The following is a 19,859-nucleotide window of genomic DNA, read 5'->3' as shown; positions in this document are numbered from 1 at the left end:
TCAAAAGACCGTCCAGAATTAGGCTGGTGGTGATGAATGCACCGGGCAGGGAGGGAGGGAAGGAGGGAGGGCTGACCGACTGACCAGCCCCTGTAAATAACCCACTAACCACCCCCCACCACCACACCAAATCACTGTTGGAGGCCTGGTGATTAGAGCAATGAGAAATGAGCTCAGGTTCAAGGTCAGAGAGAGCTGACGACACTGTGAGCAACGTAGGAATGGTACAGTCCGCCCACGCTGACGGGCAGGCACGGCGCATTCATAGTAAGTGTGGACAAAGCGATTATTTCCCCGTCCCTGGACAGTCGCTGGCTGTTGATATTTTTGCCTCGCCACCACCACCGCCACCGACGTGTTAAACGACAACAATGACAGTTGTTGAGGTCATAGATCTACCGTAGGGTAACGGCAGCCGCTTGCCGAGGAGTCAAGGGAGCGGAGGGTTATAACAAACAAAACACTGAGTGGCTGAGAGGTTAAGTTAGCACCCACGGGGACACAGTGGTCTGAGGTTAAGTTAGCACCAACAGGACACTGACTGACAAGGTGGTCTAGCACTGTCAGTATACCCATGTTGGCGTTGGTTAGAATCCGAGCCATGCTCTGCTGGTATACCCTCTCCTCCTTACTCTCCTGTCACTCTCCTCTATCTCTATCCCATAAAAATAAAAATTAACACTCAAAAAACAACCGTTACAAAAGAATAGTGTGTGATGTGGTCTATGCACAGGGTGGGCCAGGTGCCTAGACCCCAGCGTGGGTAGCCGGTGAGAGATGAGAGGCACTGTAGGTGTGGAGATACAAACAAACCAAAAAAACAATCATATGATATTGTTAGATATTGAAATAAATGGACATGAATCGTTTTTTTTTAAGCCAAATCACATAATGCTGTTTTATATTGTTTCCACTAGTGAAACCAACAACCCATTACTCATTGGTGTGGGCCGGCTGTGGCGCAGGAGGTAGAGCTGCCGTCTAATGATCGCAAGGTCGGCTGATCGGTGGTTCGAGCCCCGGCGGGCCACATGTCGAGGTGTCCTTGGGCAACTCACTGAATCTCAAATTGCTCCCAGTGAGCGGGCCGGCGCCTTGCATGGTAGCTTGCCTCCATTGACGTGTGAATGTGTGTGTGAATGGGTGAATGAGACGCCGTTGTAAAGCGCTTTGGAATAAGGCGGCTATATAAGTCAGTCCATTTACCATTGACAAGGGAAGCTCATTACAGCTTGTTGACTAACTTGCTGTAGTTCTCCCAGTTACTGTATGACACCAGCTGCAGGTCAGTAATGATACACATGTACATCTACAGACGACAGCCCACCAGAGGGAGAAAGCAATCAGAACCCGAATTAGAATCAGAATCACTTTTATTACATCTTACTAAGTACACACCAGTGGGGGGGGAAATAGCTGTTCGACAGCCTCTGGGTTTCAGCCCACAGGCTTCAGTACAGTTTCCCTGACAGCAATAGCTCGCAATAACAGTTTCTGATTGGGGTGGCTGGGGTCCCTAATAATTCTGAGGGCCTTTCTGACACAGCCGTGGTCCTCAATCAAATATGCTATTAGAAGACCCAATTGTCTAACCACGAGACGGAGAGGACTATTATCTATCTGGAGGTCTGAGAGAAACACTTGAGCTGACATGTCATAGGGCTAACCGTCGTGAGACTGTGGCTCCACTACTGTTCTCCCCATCCTGTCTCCGTGGACAGACGGCTGCTACATCTGGCTAAGTGGCTGTGGGTAATCTTCTGCTGGGGGATGAGATGGGCTGCTGTGGAATTACATGTGATGGAGAGAGAGACAGAGAGAGAGAGAGGGAGGGGGAGAGAAAGAGAGAGGGTGGGGGAGAGAGAAAGAGAGTAGGAGAGAAAGAGAGAGAGGGTGGGGGAGAGAGAGAGAGACAGACAGACAGAGAGAGAGAGAGAGAGAGAGAGAGGGTGGGGGAGAGAGAGAGAAAGAGAGAGAGAGACAGACAGAGAGAGAAAGAGAGGATGGGGAGAGAGAGACAGACAGACAGAGAGAGAGAGAGACAGACAGACAGAGAGAGAGAGTGGGAGAGAGAGAGAGAGGGTGGGGGAGAGAGAGAGACAGACAGACAGACAGACAGAGAGAGAGCGAGAGGGTGGGGGAGAGAGAGACAGACAGAGAGAGAGAAAGAGAGGATGAGGAGGGGGAGAGAGAGAGAGAGAGAGAGGATGGGGGAGAGAGAGACATAGACAGACAGAGAGAGAAAGAGAGAGGATGGGGGAGAGAGAGACAGACAGAGAGAGATAGACAGACAGACAGACAGAGAGAGAGTAGGGGAGAGAGAGAGACAGACAGAGAGAGATAGACAGACAGAGAGAGAGAGAGAGAGAGAGTAGGGGAGAGAAGGGGGGGATAGAGAAACAGACAGACAGACAGTGAGCGGCGGTCACGGCGGTGGCAGAGTTTGGTTTTCACAGTTGGGTCCAGCTGATCCCAATATAGTAGTCCTCACTCACTGCCTGAACCCTCTTTAGATTATGTAAGAATTGTTTTTTTTTGTTTTTTTCTGGTTTTAAACTAAGAGAACAATTCTTGGGGTTATAAGAGAGAGTAATTAAAGACGGAACGTTGACACAGATTGTCATCATTAACTCCGGAGCTGGAGGTGGTGTGCGAGAGCGCAGCAGATCCACGTGAGACCCCTCTGTACCTATGCTCTTGACATATCGCCCCGGGATAACATCTGGATGCAGTCTTCCACAGCCCAATTACGTGCTCTTGTCCTCCATACTTGTTTTTAAATAGAGCTTCTAGTAATTATAGCTCACATTTTTCATCTTGACAATGGCCTAATTTGTGAGAAAAAGTTTGTTTTGCCGTAACGGCTTGGTTGGTTGGGGGGCCGTGATACACAGAGGCTCCTGTGTGTTGTTGTTGTTGTTGTTGTGGGGTCTGGGGTGGTCCGGTGGTCTAGCACCAAGGCCTACAGTGTACTTACAGTATATGCCCCTATTGGCATTAAAACAATTTGGGGCATTTAGCAGACGCCTTATTCCAAAGCGACTTACAATCAATACCTTTGACTAAGGAAGTGAATCATCAATTCACCAGTTCTAGCAGGAGGCGAAATCTAGCTTTTTTTTCTTTTTTTGCTGGAGAGACAGTACAAGGGGGCAGTAGTGGCCCAGAAGATCACCGGCGCCCCCCTCCCCTCTATGGAAGAGCTGTACAACACACGCTGCCTCAGGAAGGCCTCCAAGATCTCCAGAGACCCATCCCACCCTGGGTACGAACACTTTGCTCGGCTGCCCTCGAACAGGCGGTTCAGGACCATGTTCGCAAGGACAAACAGACTGAAGCTCAGCTTCTACCCCAGGGCCATTCAGGCCCTGAACACAGCAAAGACCTAGGTTCTAGGCCCTGGACAATCTAGACAAATTGTTGGCAGCTACTAGATTGAAATCAAGTGTAATACTGAAACACAACTGTGTACATTTCAAACCTGCAAACTGCGACACTTTAAATGAATGTGCAATAACACTATGTGCAATATGACAACCCTAGGGTACATAATGTTCAGAGAATAGGAAATGTTAGAATAGGTATAGCATAGCATAGAGTACAGCACAGTGTTTTATTTGTATAGTATAGTATAGTGGATAGTGTACATAGCCTTTATTTATGTAAACCAGCTCTTTTCCCTTCTTGTTTTTAGTTTTTTTTCCTAGCACCAGGGGAGCCCCCCCTCCCAAATTTCGTTGTTTGGTACCTGTACTATATCAATGACAATAAAGACCATTCATTCATTCATTCATTCATCAGTAGAGTCTTAGGAGGCACAGTATAGGGGAAAAGCAGGTGTCTCAGGAGACAGTGCTGGGGGGTGGTAATGTCTCAGTAACCTGAAGAGATGGGTCTTCAGTCTCTGCCGGAAGATGGGTTAGAATACGCCCGATGCGCTGCCTGTATATCCTCTCCTCATCACTTTCCTGTCTCTCTTCTCTATCCGATAATGAATAGTGTGTGTAGTAGTCTATGCACATTGGGTGGGATAGGTGACTTAGACCCCAGCGTGGGTGATCAGACCACTGTACAAGCAGCTCCAGCTGTGAGGGTTGAAGTGGAACCTCGGTATGGTCTAATCGCCGGTGATGATGATGACGATGACGACGATGGAGGGGGGGGTTAATCAGCCGCGTGGACGTCATGCTCCGCTGATGCAATTGACCTATCGCTAAGCCTCGCTCCCTTTGAAAACTCGGACAAACAAACAACACTTCACTGACAGTGACTGACCGACCGACTGTGACTGAAAGACATTCAATGACTTACAATGTTTTTTTAAAGACGACAAGAATATTTAGTCTAGAAGCTTTTAACCGTCAGATATTAGCGAGTTGTTTGTCCTGAGTTTTCTGCCTGTAGTGACTTTTGCTGTGATATGATTGGACAATTTCTATTTTGGGGCGTGGCTTAGTGATAGGTCCATTGTCAGATCCTGTCACTATGGGGGGGGGGGTGTTTTCAACTCACTTTATCGTGAATCTCCTGCAGAACGATCCTCATTTCAGCTCAGAACCAACCCCCCCCCACACACACACACACACACACACCAACCCCCCCCCTTCCCCCCGGTGCGCTTCCTCTATGCTCCCATCCCGACCCCATTCATGATCCCCCATCGTCCCCTTCTTTCACTCTGTTGGACGGGGGCGCTCCCACCACGTTAGCCTCACATTATCTGCAGATCATCATCAATTAGCCAGATAAAAGGAAATCCACTTGTGGTCCGGGACATGGTCCAACAGCTCTAAATTCTGGCAGGCAAGTCAGTCAGTCAGTGTTCTGGCCGTGTGTGATCCAGCACTGGAGGCTCCTCTTCAACTTTCAATTAGGGAACTCCATTCACTGGAGACAGGGCTGGGGGGGAAGGGGGGGGGGGCTGGCAGAGGTGGAAACCAACCAATCAAAGGACGGGCTCGTTGTAATGCACGGGATGGAACATGGAACGGTATCAAACATCAAACACGCGTTCTATTCCGAGCGTTGTCATGAGATCGTCCTCCGATCTCCGCCTCCACCAGCCTCTCCTGTCAATACTGCCAAGGAAAAGAAGAAGCAGCCAAAAAGTACAGAGAGGGATGGAGGAATGTGTGGTTTGGCTGACCCCTATTTCTCCCTCGCCCCCTCTCTCTATCTCCTTTTGGCCTTTCTTTTCATCCTTCTCTCCTCTCTCGCTCTCTCTCTCTTTCTCTCCCTCTCTCTCACTCTCTCTCTCTCTCTTTCTCTCCCCCTCTCTCTCTCTCTCTCTCTCTCTCTTTATCCCCCTCTCTCGTTATCCTCACAGTCAGACTAAAGAATCCACTTCCATTCAAAACTGGAAACATTATTTTCGTTTCCAGGCTTCTTTTCAGCAGCTTGTGTTCTTTCATGCCTTTCAGAAAATCATTTTCACATCCCCGGGAACATTGCGGAGCGAGACATCGCACTGGAGGTGGCGTCGAGTTAAATCTGGAGGTGTAGTTTTCACAATGGAACGCAGTCAACTCGAGACCGTGTTAATCATCGAGACTTCCTGAATAGAGGGGCGGCTGTGGCGCAGGCGGTAGAGCCGGCGTCTGATGATCGCAAAGAGTGGGCCGGCGCCTTGCATGGTAGCTTGCCGTCATTGGTGTATGAATGGGTGTGTGAATGGGTGAATGAGAGGCCATTGTAAAGCGCTTTGGAATAAGGTGCTATATAAGTCAGTCCATTTACCATTTACCATGGTTCTCTTCACTTAAGACCTCCAGTAGATGGTAAACCATATGATGTCTCAAGTTTATGGAAAGCTTTAGATTTTTCGGCACTCATTGACCCTCATATGTGATGTGAAACTGGGAACAAGTCGTCAAATTTCAGCTCATTCTTTTAATCTAAAAAATTTAAATACATTTCAACGTTGTTGAAAATCAACAGTACACTCAAGCCAAAATATTGCAATGCATTGGATTCGGTGAGTAAAACACTATGGTAGATTGTTAGCAGGCTCACAAAACAAGCTGTGTTAGTTGACTAGCGACGTGTCATTGATTTTCAACAACGTTGACATTTATTAACATTTTTCAGAAATGAAAGTCATCGGCTGCCAACTTGTTTCCGGTTTCACAAGCTGCTGTCACATATACAGTACCTCCTTCTGACATGAAACAACAACAACAACAACAACAACAGGCACTAGCAGAAGCGGCTTCATTTCAGAAGAGAAGATAAGCATTAGAAGCGTGTCTTAGTTGTATCATGCTAATTCACATTCAGATGCACGCTCCATTTCCAAATGGAATTCCAACTCCAGTCATGGGCATAGGGGGAAGTGTCAACTTATCCACTCCCTTTGATGGATTTAAAAGCATAGGATGAGTGTAACCATGTTCCCTTACTCCCATCCTATGCTTTTACAATCCATGTAGGTTAATAGACAAGTGCACACTTCAGGGAAATGAGTGGATCAATGGGAAGCAGGGAGAGGCATGTTGGAGACAATGAGGGTGAATGGAATGGTAAATGGACTGCACTTATATAGCGCCTTATTCCAAAGCGCTTTACAATGGCCTCTCATTCTCCCATTCACACACATGGTGACAGTAAGCTACCATGCAAGGCGCCGGCCCGCTCATTGGAGTAATTTGGAGTTCAGTGTCTTTGACATCGAACCCCAAAAGGGTTTTACACAGCTCCTTAAAAGGGTTCCCCAACAGAGACAAGTAGTGAAGAACCCTTTGTCGGGACAAACTAGAACCTTTTTTTCTTAGAGAGAAAGTCCACCATCAGGACATGTCCTGTACTGGTATGGCTCCATGTACACAAACACACTCACACACACTCTGTATAGTCACAGTACATTAAGGCTCACTAGGCCTGACACAAACACACACTCACCGGCCGCCCCAGACACACACATACATGCACACACATTTTAAATGCTTTGTTTATGTCCACATACATGTACAATATCTAAAGGACATAAATACTATCGGTGCACTTTGACATTATGGAAACAGTCAGTTACAGTAGTGCTGAGCCAACAACCATATATGCTACACACAGGAAACACACGCACACACGCGCACACACCGGCTGCCCCTGACACACACACACACACACACAAACAAATACATCCTGTGTCCATGTGTCAGTGGCGGCCGGCGTGTGTGTGTGTGTGTGTGTGTGTGTGTGTGTGTGTGTGTCAGGCCTAAACCTGTCAGGCCTAGATAGAGAGCCTTAATGTACTGTACTGGTCCATCCATGGGGTAAGCTGCTCCCAGGGAAGGAATGCATGCATAACCCCCCCGCCCCCACCCGCCCCCCCCCCCCCCCCACACACACACACACACACACAACAAGCTGCTCGTTCAATCTATGCACACGCATGCCTTTCAGTGTTGCAGCGTTCGTTTCAGCCCGGGGCCAAGCTAAGCCAACTCCTCCTCATTATAGCTGTCAGACTAATCCTGTAAACACTCTTGAAGCGATTAACAAACAAACTTTGTATCATGACTAAAATATTCAATCTAATAACTCTCGTCACGTGATAGAGAAACCTTTTTAAAAAATGTTTTTAATGGAAGTTGAAGAGTTGATCCAGTGGAAAGATGGATGGGGGCCTCCTCCTCTGCAAATCCTAATTGCTTAGAGTGTGTGTGTGTGTGCGTGCGTGTGTATCTGTGTGTTTGTCTGTGTGTATGCATGCATGTGTGCGTGAGTGAGTGTGTGTGTGTGTGTGTGTGAGAGTGAGTGAATGAGTGTGCATGCATGCGTATGTGAGTGAGTGAGTGAGTGAGTGAGTGAGTGTGTGTGAGTGAGTGGGTGAATGAGTGTGCATCCATGCGTATGTGAGTGAGTGAGTGTGTGAGTGAGTGAATGAGTGTGCATGCATGCGTATGCGAGTGAGTGAGTGTGCATGCATGCATGTGTACATGCGCGTGTACGTATTTCCTGCAGGTATTCAGTCGTAGGTCTATTCATACGACCAGTAGCCAAAATCAGCACTATGAGCTCTGACAAGTCCCTAGTATGGGGCTGTTAAAGATCAGGGGTCAGGGGTCGGGGGGTGAAGGGTTAGGCTCCAGGCATGTTGTGGCTGCATACCCAAGCTGACAGTGCCTCTCTCCCTCCTCCACCTCTCCAGAACCTTCCACCTCCACCTCTTATGGGGCCGGCTGCTCTGTCAGAGAATGTTCTAAAAGCAGAGAGCAGAAGGGACACACACACACACACACACACACACACACACACACACACACACACACACATTACAGGAGCTTCTTATGTAAGCCCCCTCCACGTGCTAGAACAGCCCACAGCGGCTGCCAGCCTCCCTTTGCTTTTCACCGAGACTTGAAAAGCCATTGACCGAGAAGAAGAAGGATGCGGCCATTCACGTTGTTGAACGGGAGAGAGCTTGTGTGAATAGGGAATGACTATTATGTTCCATTTCTGATTATCTTTTGTGTGGGGGGGAGGTGTGTGTTTGGGGGAGTGTGGGTGAATGTGTTGGGGGAGTGTGTGTGTGTGCGTGTGTGTGCATGTATGTATGTATGTGTGTTTGTGCGTGCGTGCGTGCGTGCGTGCGTGTGTGTGTGTGTGTCTAATATAGATCTTTTTCTCCTTTCTTCTTTTCTTTTGAAGGCCATTCTGATTTCCACTGTATTGAATGTATTATTCCACTGTGAGAAATACCGTCCTCAGATGTGGTGTGTGGAGATACTTTTCCTTTTTTTTCCCCCTCCCCATTTCAATGAGCAAATACTAATGGAAGCGGCTGCATTAGGCAGCATTTTAGATTTAATTTTACGATTAATCTTCTTTGAATAAGTTGTTGCTGTGTGTGATGCGTCCTTAGCTGTGCTGGTGACTCGTATGAAAGCCGCTGTGTCTATATTTGGTAGTGCTGTTGCATCACAGAGGTCGCTAGGATGATACCATTATGTCCTGCATATATATATATATATATATATATATATATATATATATATATATATATATATATATACATACGCCGCAGCCACTGACACACGGACACAAGACGTGTGTCACAATGCTTATGCTGTGGGTTTGATTCCCGCTGGGACCATACGTATATACTGAAAAATGTATGCACCCACTGCAATATAAGTCACTTTGGATAAAAGCGTCAGCTAAATGGCATATATATAGTGAGTGAGAGAGAGAGAGGGAGAGGGAGAGGGAGAGGGAGAGGGAGAGGGAGAGGGAGAGAGAGAGAGAGAGAGAGAGAGAGACACGTAATATAATATTGAATATAGGGACGTATAATATTGAGTGGCGTATAATATCATATTATTATTATGTTTGTGCGTGTGTGTGTGTGCGTGTGTGTGTGTATCTTGCTTATACGTGCGACAAAAGTCCATCCTAAACAACAGAATGTTAACAGAACCAGAGACAACAGATCCCCCTCCTCTACTGACACGGGCTCCGGCGTTACGACTGCTCCCCAAAGAAGAGTCGGCACGGAAGCAACTCTTTTTCCAGTTGGCATGTGAGCGCATCAGAGGCCTAGAGACCCACCGATACAACAGGACGGCCACACACAGACGAGCCGATGTGAAACGACTCACGCCACGGGCTCTGCAGACGCTGAAGACAGTGTTGCCAGATTGGGGCGTATTCCCGTCCAATTGGGCTACTTATGATCACACTGGGCGGCTTTTAGACTGTGGTTAGGCTGGAAAACAATCCCATCTGGCAACACTGGCGGAAGACGACATGCGGCCGCTTCTTTTCTCGTCAACGGTCACGTCAGCGACATCTCTTCCCCTCGTAGGCGGTATGTTTCTGTCTGTTTGCATCTGTCAGGGAGACAATGACTGCGTTTACATGCACACCATATTCCGATTAAGGTCAATATTCGGGTTATTGTAATATGCCGCGTTAAGGTGTTTACTTGTCACAATATTCCGATTCAACAGGCATATGCCAGGAGGGGTCTTAATCGGAATATTGCCGAATCGGAATATGGCCTTAAACGGGTTCGGTACGTGTTTACATATACATGACTCTTGCCCAATCGGAATATTGAGCATATGCCGCTTAATACATACAGGAATATGGTGTGCGTGTAAACGCAGTCATCGGCTCCTGTGTGTCGTGGAACGCTTCTTCTTCTCTGTTCTGAACCGGAGCTGATGTCATAACACGTGTGAGAGGAAGACTCCCGTCGGCTTAAAAAAAATGTCATCTCCCTGGAGCGGCGCGTTGAAACGTGGCTCTGAAACGGTGGTGGTGGGTCTATGTGGGTCTATTTCTGGTGTGTTGTTGTGGCTTGACAGCAGGAATGACACTTGTCAACAGATGTCATTGTCTGGGGAAGGAGGCGGTGTGGGCACACACACATGCGTAGACACACGTGCAGACGTACGCATGACTGCATACGCACACACACACACGCACACGCCTGCACGGAGGCACGCACACGCACACGCACACGCACACACACACACACACACACACACACACACACAGCGTCAGTAGCTGTGATGAGCCCTATCCAAGCAGCCTGGCCTGTGGATAGTGTGACAGGGTGACAGTTTGAGACGGAGCCCGGCCAACGTTTCTCTCAGGACGGCTAAGGCGGGTGTTTAGGTGAGCATCGGGCCATGCTAAGGCCCGCAATGACTGGCAGAGTGTGACTCACACACACACACTCTGTCATCTGCATACTGACAGGCAGGCACCGCTCCAAGCGTCTGCTATGGTAGGGCACTAGTAAGGGCACTAAAAGCAACAATAACAAAAGATAAACGTTGACCATTGCTCTGTCTTTTTAGGAAGAATATACTGTAGACTGAACAGACATGTGGCTAAGCTATGTGTAGTTATATACTGTGAGTCCATGGACAGGCTGAGGGATGGCTCTCAAGATACTGGATGTTGTTGAGTTGTACAATCACTAATCAGATTAGGTACAGTTCATATATATACAGTATATATTACAATGGCATACAATTAGTATGTCATGAGACCACATGGGAACTCCCAGCATCACATTTAATGAAGGGGCATTAACAGTTTTGTATAGCTCCACAGCACATTCATGTGTGAGTTTTCAAGAGCACTGTCAACTGTCAATGTTCTTGACAACATTTAGCGCATTCATGCTGGCATCTGCGACAATTTCACAGGAAGTCCATAAACACACTGACACTGAGTTGTGTCGTACGACAACACCACCATAACTGTCAGGTAAAAAAAAAACTGAAAGATTATAATATTTCATGATTCTCAGGCCCAAAAAAACAACAATGCTGAAAATAAACCAAACCAAATCAATCCATAATTTATTAAGGTCAACACAATATACAAGAGATTATCAGGGATTTTACGAGGGACATGCAATATTAAAGTTGTGCATATTTTTAACCTGATTAACCAATTTTGACAGCCAATCATTTACCTGAGCCTTGAAGCTGAAGGTGGTGACATTCATATTTGTTTATAAATAGATATAGTACTTCAGAATCGGTTGGACTAATTGCAGTTTGGTGTTTTCAGTCTTGGCTCTTGTCTCTCTATAATATCTAGAATTCCATCGGTGATGCCAGTTGTTTGTTTCAGAGATCTGGCCTGGATGTGCCAAACTAAATCAACTAATAACGACCCGGAATTCAGAATTTTTCATAGCGCTTATTTTGAAATGTAAGTGAAATGCAATTAGATAATGCTTTACATGCAAGTCGTTGTAACGTCCTTCATATAGTAAGAATCGGATAATTCTCCTATACGCCTGCCCTCTAAAGGGCTAGTGGGGGCTTCATACAGCCTATAATTTTACAATAAGTGCTTTCAAGTGCGACCTAACATTGTGTAACACGGACGAGAGCCATGTCAGTTGACAGCATCTGTGTTCATCCTATACCTTGAAGGGTCGTTAGCTCAAGAGAGTGTGAGTACATGCTTGACTGAGAACACACATGCCAACAAGCCATAGGAACCAACCCTATATATCACTCTTATGCAATAGTTGACTGAATTATGTTGAAATCAACATAATTGAAATGATTGTATGTCGCTTTGGAATATGGCCAAAAATGTCAAATGTAAATGGTGACCTGCACTCAGATTAGACACAACTCATCCCTCATACGTTGCAAAATATCTTATACAAAGAGGGTCAAAGCAAGAATTTGGTATCTGTGTTGTATTCTCTGTTCAATCAGTCCTCATACAAATCTCTACAAATACAAAAAGTGTGGTCTAGAGATCTAGGTCTACAGTATGATGATAGATCTATAATATGGATACACAATAAAGATAAAAATACTATATATTAATAATAATAATAACAATAATAATAATGTGCTTCCACAGGATCACTCATAATTATACCTTTTAACAATCAACCAACAACTTGTCCACTCCAGCAATGAAGTACAGACCATAACAACAACAAACAGAGTGCATTGTGGGTCTTTTTCAGCCCAGCAGATACAGTACATACACCCACTTCCTGACTGTACTATGCTAAACTCCATACACACAGACCACACTAAACAGTTAGCCTAGCTCACGTAGCCAGTGACAGTAGGGGTGTGAGAGTGCCCTCTTATGCCCTAGCACCCCCTGACCTACGTGTGGCTCCTCCCCCCGCGTGTCTACCCTACGTATCAGCGGGCCCACCTGGGCTCCAGCCCTACAGTGCAGTGATGGATGGTCACCGTAATCTCCTGTTGATGGATATGTTGCTTCCGTGGGGGATTTAAAAGCCTGTGGTTGCATAATACCAATCCTCTGTATATGGTGGTGCGATGGCAGTGGAAAGAGCACATCAACCTCGACTGCTCTTCACGTGTTAGGGTGCTCCGGTTAGAGTTAGGATTAAGGGTAGGGTTAGGGTTAAGGTTAGGGTTAGGGTTAGACATGCCAGCATGTACCAAGTCACCCTAGCACCTAACCCTAGTTTTCCCACATGTACCGTATTCCCACATGTACCGTAACATATATATATGTGTGTATATATATATACCGGTATATATATATATATATATATATATATATATATATACACACATGTTCACACCAGGGTCAAACCCAAAAAGGATCATTTGTACCCACGGGAGGCCCGTGGAGGTCAACATCCGAGGGCGGGTGCTCATTTGGGGGCCGCGGTGGTAGAAATCGGAGGAGGGGGCTCTTTGTAATGGGTCGGAATGAAGAATGGTGTTTGATCCCATTCCTCCGATTCCGTCCCATGCCCCACAAGCCCCGTCCTCCGATTTCTACCTCCACCCGGCCTCCCCTGTTTGAACATAGAAAACAAGACATAAGCTTGTGTAGAAGAGGGTTTGAAGCATTTCTCCGACTGCCCGGTTGTTGGTTTGGTTCAAAATGCCCCTCTTTTTGAAATACTGAACCACAGGGGCCAGGAAAAAAAAGAACCTCACAGGTCTGAAAAATGCAGAGCGAACCTTAACACTAGAACAGCCGTGCCTTTTTTACCTACTAAAAGAATGGGTGACCCCCCCCCTCTTTACAATGCTCAATCTGCTATTTACACACAACGACGACCAGTTGGCCGGCTTGTAAATTAGCTTGCTTCCTACACAGAAAAAAACGGCAAAATAGCTTCATACTTGCTTATCCTGATGTGATTTTGAAAACGAAAGGATACTGGGTGACTAGAACGCACATATCTAGGAAAAGTCACGAAAGGAGGTTCTGAAATTTGATAGAGTGCAAAGATATAACTTCATTTCTCTTTACTCACAAGGCTCATGGCTGTCCTAGTGTTAAGACTCAACCCACCTCGGGACGTGACGCCGAAAAAACTAATTACAAATGCGTCTCCCCCAGCTAGTCGACTGTTAGTCACCCTCAACCTTTCCGACTGATGACTCCCCTTTGAAATTCAAATGAGATGTGAGCTCGGGGGGGAAAGGGGGACGGGGGACGGGGGACGGGGGGCGCTATCCAATCCAAAGCCCCTCAGAACGGGCCGAATCAAACAGGCTTTGACAAGTATCACGCCGGCTGCCGGTCGACAGCATCATCACGCTAGGTCGACTTACTCCCTCCACCTACTGTGAAGAAACCCGAGCGCCACGCTGTGTCATGAACCGCACGCGTCTGCACAGATGTGGAGTTATGTAGACTAAATATATAAAAAACGGTTCGCTTCGTTAGTTTGCGCTCCGTGTGCGTGCGTGCGTGTGTGTGTGTGTGTGTTAGTGTGTGTGTGTGTGTGTGTGTTAATTAAGGGTTTTCACAGCGAGCTGCTCAGCTGGCACAGGGTCTGTGCCTTGGAAATAGAAGATCCTCTCTCCGATGAGCTTACGTAACCTAATTGTTTAGTCTTGGAGAAGAGCAGTTATCTTAAAAAAAAGAGAAAGAAACGGCGAGCATCCGTGAGGGCTTGAATTAATCAAATATATGTAAACTCTATTGAGTATGCTAATTAATCCTCTCTTCTTTCTCTCTCTCTCTCTCTCTCTCTCTCTCGCTCCCTCCTCCTCCCTCCCCTGCCATCTCTTTCCATGTCCGTGGACGGGTTCTGGTGTTGTTGTGTTTATGGTAATCGCCTGGTTACAAGGGGAAGGCTTGGCTCTAATTAGAGGCCTCTATGCTTTAAGACGGCGCCTCTATTTTGTCGCTACAAAAGACGCATACAATTTCATAACGAGCGCTGTCGAAGGAACCTAACCTAACGCTTTCCTGATTGTAAAGACCTCATTGTCCTTTTTAGCACGTTATCCGACAGAGAAAGTGTTCCTTTCAGATAATGAGTGTATAGCACTTTTCCTGCAAACGTTGCAGCTCAAAGTGCTCCAAATGCGACAGTACCCTCTGCATGTCTATTCATATTCTGGCATCCATTTGAATTTTCTTAAAAAAAACTACAACCGTCATATAAGTGAGTATGCTCCGCTTAGGTCTAGCTCTCTTCTGCCTCAGATGGCTGTAATATAAGGGGCCAACAAGCCAAATGTGCAATTATTTGAGCCACTATGACATACTTAGCAGTAGGCACATGGAACACATGTATCCATTGGGTTTAATATGTAGTTTCATAGTGATCGTAAAAAAAAAAGTGAATGTTCAACCCTCTGTGTGTTTGGCATGACATTACATTGGCTGAGAGAGAGAGAGAGAGAGAGAGAGAGAGAGAGAGAGAGAGAGAGAGAGAAGAGAGAGAAGAGAGAGAGAGAGAGAGAGAGAGAGAGAAGAGAGAGAGAGAGAGAGAGAGAGAGAGAGAGAGAGAGAGAGAGAGAGAGAGAGAGAGAGAGAGAGAGAGAGAGAGAGAGAGAGAGAGAGAGAGAGAGACAAGCGGGCATGGGCATCCCCCTTGCCGTTATCCACCCTGACCACATTCCAGGGGAGGCTAGCGGAGGTAGACATCAGAGGCCGGGCTCATTGTATAATACATGGAATGTATTACCTGATTCTGTTTGAAGTTTGATACCGTACCTCATTCCATTCTGTGCATTATACAATGAGCCCTGTCCTCCATTTTCTACCTCCGTCAGTCTCCCCGGACATAATTGTGAGGATTCCACGTCAGCTGCTGTACATTACTTCCTACTTCCTGTTTGTGTGAGACCACATCCACGTCTGTTAGCCTAGCAGGACTGTTTCTCATAGCCCTTCTAGCCTGCCGCACGCCAAGCCAAGGCTTCCTCTTCCTCTACCGTGTCACTACTGCTCACAGCCAATCAGATGACCGATCAGGCAGAATGACAGAGGAGAATTAGTGGGGGTCGGGGATGGGGGGGGGGGTGGTGAGTGCTTTGGCCTTTGATGGCATATGATGCCTGCTGTTCCTCTAATTTACAGACTGAAGAACAGCTTCTACCACAGGGCCGTCCAGGCCCTGAACACAGCAAAGACCTAAGTTCTGGACGGATTGTATGGCAGCTGCTGGACTGAAAAAATCAGGTGTAGTGCTGAGGCACAAACATGTACATTTCAAGCCTGCAAACTGTGACACTTTAAATAACGTGAAACAATACTATTGTGCAATATGACAACCCTAGTCGTCTATCTGTACAGTATAGTACAGTGGATAGTGTACATAGCCTTTATTTATGTAAACCAGCTCCTTCCCTTCTTGTATTTTTTTTTTTTCCTTTCCTAACACCAGGGGAGCCACCCCTCCTAAATTTCGTTGTTTGGTACCTGTACTGTAGCAATGACAATAAAGTCCATTCATTCATTCATTCATTCATTCATAATATCAGTGCAGACTGGCAGGAAAAGAGCATGGGTTGCTAGCCTCCAGAGCACCACTATTCTGTCATGAACTGGCCTGGTATGGAAGCACTGTTCTTTTTTATTTGATGACTTGTTTGATCAATTGATATAAGTTTCTAGTTAACTTGTGAACGAGTTGCGAATGTCCATGCTTTTCTATGATACTACTGATGACGTATCAGAGTCTTTGGTTGTCTCATTTCATAGTGGATCATTTCAACCACTACCAAGTTGAAAAGCAAGGGGTACTTGAAAAAGAGGGCTTGCGGGGAGTACAAATTAAGAAATGGGATTGGGCCCAACTCACTCTCCTCTGACAAGGTGACTCGGCATCAGAAGATTCCAATTCCTTTTTTTTTTTTTACCATTTTAGCAGACGCTTTTATCCAAAGTGACTTACAATTAGAGATTACATGGACAGTCTCCCTCTAGCAATTGGTTTTTAAAAAAGTGCCTTACTCAAGGGCACACTAGTGGTGGTGTTCCCAGGTGGGATTTGAACTCATGACCTTCATGATTTGTTGCATTTGAAGTCCCATCGCCAGTATACTGGACTCACCCTTACCCTTAACCAGTGTTAGTGGAAGAGCATGCACACGGAAGCACATGGATTATGACGAAACATGACGATGACAATAATGCCTACACACTGTCCGATCTAACAATCAGGGGTGGCGGTAGTCTAGAGGTCAGAAAGGCCGGCTAGCAATCGGAAGGTCGCTGGTCCGATCCCCGCCTCAGGAGGGAGCTGCATGTGCCCTTGAGCAAGTCACCTAACCCCTAATTGCTCCAGGGGTGCCGACTATGGCTGACCCTGTGCCTAGAGCCCAAAAACCAACAACAATTGACTAACAAGTTGATTGCATGGCAAATAAAACATTCTTTCGTGACTGTCATGACTTGCTTTTCACCATCGAGAGGTCAAGTAGTCAAGTAGAAACTGGCGTTTACGTAATCGGCCCGGCCGGCTGCCCATACGCTCACAACAACAACGCTGGGAACAGAAAGGTCAACGCACGACATGGCCTCACTCTGGCTGCTCTACAGGCAGGCCAGCCAGCCAGCAGGAAAGCAAGCCGCATTCCTTTAGCCGGCAAGCCGCACAGCTGGACCTGAGCCGGAGCTGGGTGAGAGGGCGGAGGAGGGAGGCGTTCTCTCTTCCTCTCTCTCTTTCTCTCTTTCTCTCTCTCTCTCCTCTTCCTCTCTCTCTCTTTTTCCTCTCTCTGTCCTTTAGTCAAGGTCTGTTCATCCTCTCCTCTAAAGTGGGTGAAGACCACTTCAAGGTTTCTCTCTCTTTCTCTCTTTCTCTTCCTCTCTCTCTCTGTCCTTGAGTCTGTTCATCCTCTCCTCTAAAGTGGGTGAAGACCACTTCAAGGTTTCTCTCTCTTTCTCTTCCTCTTCCTCTCTCTCTCTTCTTCCTCTCTCTGTCCTTGAGTCAAGGACTTTTCATCCTCTCCTCTAAAGTGGGTGAAGACCACTTCAAGGTTTCTCTCTCTCTCTCAGGAAGAGCTGTCTTTGTCCTTTTTAGTGAAGGTCTGACACACTAAAGTGTGTCAAGTCCAGTGAGGGAGGGAAAAGTTTTTCTCTCTTTCTCCCTCTTTGTCTTCCTCTCTCTGTCCTTTACTGACTCACCTCTAAAAGCTAAGTGGAGACCAGTGGCCAGTGAAGAGGATTTTTCTTTCTCTCTCTCTTTCTCTCTCTCTCTCTGTCCTCCATCAGTCCTGTAAAGTGTGAGGCAGCAGATCGTTTGCAAGGCTGCTTTTCCCCTCAGACATGCAGAACACAGTGGAGAGGTGTTCTATTCAGTATGTGTGTGTGCATGCATGCCTCTGTCCCCCAGCTCTGTTAGCCTGCCCAGGGGAGGGCAGACCGTCCGTCCGTCCGTCCGTCCACACACTGTTGTTTCAGAGAGGCTGGATGTACCGTACATACAGTGTGTAACATGCCAGGGCTGAGTCATGAATTCACTGTGACCAAAGGTCACAAATCGCAGAGAATCTCTTCCAGCTCACAGCCCTCTTCTCTCCTCTCTCCCCTACTATCATCACTGCTGGATCCCAGCCACGGTGGACCACAGCAACTTGACGATCAGGCGGTTGTATTGTCTAGAACTTTCTAGAATAGAATTGTGCAACTGCCGAACGATTCTTTTCTTCTTATTATGTTTTTGATTGAGCCAATGAGGCTATACTCTGGGCGACGTTCCACAGAGGTTCTGATATAATCCACCTGTTTATTTGTTAGTAATTAAAAATGAAAACTAATACTATCTGGATTAGGCTGAATCATTGTTCTGGCTGGCAGTTCAATATTGTGGCGGGGGGGGGGGGGCGGGGGTACACCCCATTGTGTAGGCTTACGTCCCAGTTGGCAACACAAAGCCCTCACCCAAACACACACACACACACACACACACACACAATCGCTTCCCAGTCAGCCAGGATCTGGCTCTCCATTTGGCCGGGGGGGGGCGGGAGGGGGGGTTAGATGGGTGGGTGTTAGGTTGGGTGGGCGGGGCTGGGCTGGGCAAGCAAAAGGGCTGCTCGCAGAATTTTGGGAAACTATTTTTAGGGTCTCGGAGGGAAAATCCTGTCGCGCTCGTTGTTTCGTTATCCACGGCCGAGGGGGCGCAACTGCGTCACGTAACCCTCCCGGCCCCCGGGGCTACGCCCGCCACAGACAAGCACGTTCAATCCCACGTGCCCCGTATCAGTCGCGCATGAGAAAGCTGATTTAATTACCCGGTATAAATATTCGCTGTGTGTGTATCCCAGTTATAAATAGATGATATGTGTGTGTGTGGACACACAGACTCAGGCCCGGCCCTAGGACCTTCGTGGCCCTCGACAAGATTTTAGATTTCGTCGACGGGGGAGGGAGGGGGAGGGGGAGGCGGGGGGTTTAGTAGAGTTTTTGATTGTCGGGTGTTTTCGTCGACGGGGGTGTGGGAGGGGCGGTAGGAGAGTTTTTTTGATTGACGGGTGGTAGAGTGTTTATGCCAGCGGCCCACTCTGCACACACTGTCGTCCTCGTCGCGTATTCAATTCAATTCAACTTTATTCGCCATGTGCAGTGCACTAGGAACATGACTCTCCATGCTGAACAAGCTACAGTACATACAATAACAACAACGACAACGACCACACAACAATACTCAAGACACACAATGTATCCAGTACCAAATACGAGTGAATAAATATACTGTACAACTTAGTGCAAAAACCAATAAAGTGCAAGGTGCAATGATCAGGACTTATTGAGGAGGGGAAGAAAACTGTTCAAGTGTTGTGATGTTTTTGACCTGGTGGCCCTGTACCGCTGTCCAGAAGGGAGTAATTGTAAGCTGTGAGCTGGATGTGAGGGGTCAGCCACTATCTTGCGTACTCTCTTCAATGCTGTATATGTGTGCTATACCGCAGGGCTCGTCAGTCAACATGAAACAATGTCCCTGTCCCCGGCCTAGTTCCTGCATTCCTGCAACCGCATTGCTTCTATTATAGTATTCTGCTTTGGACTTGATTAGTTGAATCAGGTGTGCTGGTGGTTGAACAGATCAAATATGTGGAGCGGCTGGGGCGCCCCGAGGAGAGGGTTGAGAAACACTGCGTTATACGATGATGGTAAATTATCTGACCCGG

Source organism: Nansenia antarctica, assembly GCF_963989245.1.
Source record: "Nansenia antarctica genome assembly, chromosome: 8".
Lineage (NCBI taxonomy): Eukaryota > Metazoa > Chordata > Actinopteri > Argentiniformes > Microstomatidae > Nansenia > Nansenia antarctica.
This window is presented reverse-complemented; position numbering follows the sequence as displayed.